Raw genomic sequence first — 4,530 nt, forward strand, 5'->3', positions numbered from 1 at the left:
CGCTTCAGAACATTTTGGCAAAGAAGTTAATCTTCCCAAACGCACACCGCATTTGTGACAAAAAGAAGCTTTGTCAAGTGATTGTGCACCACAGTTGGCACAAAACATAATTATGCCAGGATTACGCAAGAGCTAGCTTTCTATTCCTTTCCAAATGTAATTTCAAATGTTTCGCAGTTGAAACAGTTAAATACGACGACAAGTCGACCAAATGTTAAAATCACAATTAGTGAATTACACATATCTGATTACAAGCTGATAATATGATAGTCAGACCATCCGACACTGCAAGCGCCCGCAATCATATTTTGTGTGTGTATTTTTATTTTGTGTGTGTATTTTTATTTTGTGTGTGTATTTTTATTTTGTGTGTGTATTTTTATTTTGTGTGTGTATTAATATTTTTATTTTGTGTGGTGGCCCTTGTGAGCCACCGTAGTTACGTGGACGGGAAGTGCAGAGAGGCCTCTAATGCAAACTTAAGCTTTAAAGAGAGAGATTAGGTACGAGGCGTTTTTTCGGTGTGGTGGTAATTGGATCATGCGTCTGGCAGTGGTCTGGCTCAATCGTCCGTGGTCTGAACACACAAAAACCTAATGTCTTCTTCAGGAGTGATCTGATGTTGAAACTTGAGTCTTAATATACTTCAATCTAGTGTCTTCATCAGGAGTGATCTGATGTTAAAACTTGAGTCCTTATATACTCCAGTCTTGTGTCTTCATCATGAGTGATCTGGTGTTAAAACTTGAGTCCTTATATACTGTAGTCTAGTGTCTTTATGAGGAGTGATCTGATGTTAAAACTTGAGCACTTGTATATTCCAGTCTGGCGTCTTCATCAAGAGTGATGCAATGTTTAAGCTTGAGTCTTTATGTACTCCAGTCTGGTTTCTTGCACAGGAGTGATTTGATGTTGAAAGTTGAGTCCTTACATACTGTAGTCTATTATCTTCATCATGAGTGATCTGACGTTAAAACTAGAGTTCTCATGTCCTCTGTACATACTTGAGATCAAATTGAAGTCATTGTTAACATATAACAATAACATTATTTCTCTGACAGTTGCAAGTTGACTAAGCTCCATGGTAATATGTTTGTTCAGCAAACTGAAAACTGCCATAGAAAGTATTTTTTTAGGTGATCCAATCAAAACTGCTGGTTGAAAACAAACTGGAAAGCAGTGTTTAAAGAGAGGAAGAAGAGGAAAACGCAGGTTATTGAACTTTTAAAAATGTTACGAAGAATTTAAATCTAAAAGCTAGGATATAATACAGTATTTCACCTTGAAACAACTTTTTAGAATAATTTCCTTAGACATTAGCACATCCAGGGTTGGTTGGAATACATTAATGAAAATATTTTTTCAATTTACAATATTTTAATGCAAATCCTTTTGGGAGAATTTTAGTCTTAATTATTCTATAGAAGTTGCTACCAATGGCATTGTTAAAATAGTCTTTTAAATTAATAATGAGTTTTATAATTTCTTTTAACCTACATTAGATCCTTCACTGCCCCTAGACTTGCAAATTATCAAGTTAAGTAGATTATAGCTCATGCTAGGATAAAAACTTTAAATGATGGAAATATTACAAGATTTTCAAGAAAAAGCAATATTTCATTTTCTATCTGCATCCTGTGAAAAATTTACTGTTTATGATAATAACCATTGCATCAAGGATGGCTAAGTATATTTTTGGGGTGTATCGAGGGTTTGTCTGGTGGAAGAAAGGGGAAAGTCAACAGGTTGTGAAATCACCGTCTTGCTAATGCCCAGGTACAACAAATCTTGTTAATGCCCAGGTCTGGCACTGGGAGTGTCAGGTGACATTCTCCATGCAGCCTCAAAAAGCTTTCCAAATAGCACTACGTTTGTTGCAATCAGGCAAATCAAATTTTCTGACAGACTTTAATTGATTCAAATAGGAAGTTAATTCTTCCCTGGATATACAACGAAACACCAACTTTATTATGTTTTAGTTTAGTTCATCAGTCAAAATTCATGCACTGTACTTGTGTTAGGTGTTAGGTTAATGTGTTAGGTGTTAGGTTAATTTGTTAGGTTGGAAATATATGTCAGATATCAGAAAGTGAGGCACTTAGAAGTTATACATGTACAGGATGCTGTATTTGACAAATAGATAACATTTAACCGTTGTCTATAGGATTAGTCATGTCTTACATACTTAATACCTTAAAAAATTAAAAACAAACAATTTTACACAGGAATAAATTATATTTACAATTAACTTCATCAATACTGTTGTGATAAAAACGATTTTTACCTTGACTAGGTCGACCTTTTAGGTGATGATTATGATCCATAGTTTAAAGAAAACGCTTTAGTTTTCTTTTATTTGGAACTCAACACAATCGATAACCATGCAAACCCTTCTTGTTTCCTGTAGGCCCCAAAATCGCCTTCTCTATTGTTACTTTACTAAAGTCGTGTTTACGTTCATAAGGCCTTAGTTATGTTTACAACAACAGGTAGACTATTTTTATCTTTACAAGGTTGTTGAGATTGGTACGGTGACCAAAGCAACATGCATCTTTTCAAAAACTGTCTTTTAAATAAACCGAACCCATCACGTGCTGTCATTTTAAAGTCGGTTTTGACTTTTGCGCGGTTTTTTTTCTTTTGCGCATCTTTATAGCTAACCCTGTCGATCAGTGGCATGTTATAACTGGTTAAAACCGATTTTAACATTTACCTAACGTGTATAAAAAAATTTAAACAAACCTTTGAACGATGAGACACCTGCAAAGCAACGTTAGTACCCGAGCCGAATTGGAACCTAATGAAAGGGGAACCGCCTCCCTGGGCCCTTATACATTACCAAACGGCGTGTCATCCAATCTTTCTTGTGTCCAACGCTCTATCACCTAGGTACCAATTTGGCACCGTTTACGATTATTCCTACTACTTATACTCAATTATTTCTACTGCAGTACATTGATTTTTGTACTGATTGATTTTCTTTCAAGTTAAATAATAGTTAATTATTCAACTTGTACATGCCACTGTCATAACATTGATTTTGATTTTCAAAAGCAACGCCAGGGTCTCATACTATTATTCTGTTTCGTTGTTTATCAGACGGTTGTCGGCTTGTTTATTTGCACGAAAGACACATTTATCTGGATGATGCAGGTCATTCATTTTTTAGCCACGAACATTTTCACTGAATTTCACACACGTGAAAGTGTTTCTTTTATTTCGCATACTTTGACACCGAGCGTAATTTTAGAGTTAAGCCACTAAGCTAGATTGAAATTTATTTACAAACGAAACGTCGAAATTGAAGGAGCATCATCAAGCAAGAATATTTCAGGCATTTATTATTTTATTTGAATTTAATTTACGTCATGCAGCTGCTTGCATTGCCTAATTTTGCCTTTCCGTTTTCTGAATTTTTTTACGATATTTTTTTTAATTGCTAGCATGCGATACGTACGATTGCATGCATCGTAAATGCATCGCCGATTTTGACAAAACTCGAGTCCAGTCTCCGATTATCGAACGTTGCGAAAAATTGGCGCTAAAATTGTTCCAACAACAACACGATACAAGATGCCCCAATGAACTTACATATTTTCAGTACAAAAACTCGGTTTTTGCTTAACATTAAGAAATAAAAACTTCATAAACGTCTTACCGTTTGGTGTTTTTAAGTTTTATTCACCATTTCATGTCGAGTTTGCAGTTTGTTCGCGTAGAAAGAGCCACAATTCGAGCAAGCATGTCGCGCGAGCCGAGTCGATGTAGTCACAAGCTTGAGCGAAAAATATAAAATTTTCAGCTAAATTTTGTTTCCATATCTTCCAAAACCTTCAGGAAAAGATGAAATAAAGCAATATTGAATAACTGTTCACTGAAAAAATTGAAATATCAAACATTTGAACCACATTTTATCTTTTAAGGTTAGCCGAAATAGAAAAACATGTCGAACACTTTTGGACGTTTTTGACCTAAAAAAATGCATCAAAGTAAAACGAAAAATGTTCTCTGGACTACAGAAAGTCATTACCTATCATCCAGGTAAAGTTAGCTGCATAAATTCTTCTTCCTCCAGTATTTTTGGAAATTTTCGCCAAAATTGTGAATAACGAAATGTACTTGAAGTGGTGAAATATGACTTTGGGGCTTCTTGAATATTGGGATTTGGGAACAGTGCTTGTGAAGAAACCAGCAATTAGTGATGGTCACATGGCATGTTTCCAGCCTGCCATTGGTGTAAATCACAGATCTAATAATGTATTATTAGATCTGTGGTGTAAATCATCCAATAAGAGTAAGAGCTGCAACTGCGGCGGGAAAGATTCTTTTTTATCTAAACTAATGCCTTTCATTTTTATTCTCACTTTTTCATTTATATTAAAAAAAAAACACAGAAAATTACAAAATTTATGCCTCAAGTGATTATTTACGATTATTTTCATCTAACATTAACGTAGGAATCGAAGAACTTTTTGCCGTGAAGCAAAAAATTCATCTTGTCAGATGACTTCCGGTTTAATTTCACCTGAC

This window comes from Xenia sp. Carnegie-2017, unplaced genomic scaffold (assembly GCF_021976095.1).
Source record: "Xenia sp. Carnegie-2017 unplaced genomic scaffold, XeniaSp_v1 HiC_scaffold_24, whole genome shotgun sequence".
Taxonomy (NCBI): domain Eukaryota; kingdom Metazoa; phylum Cnidaria; class Anthozoa; order Malacalcyonacea; family Xeniidae; genus Xenia; species Xenia sp. Carnegie-2017.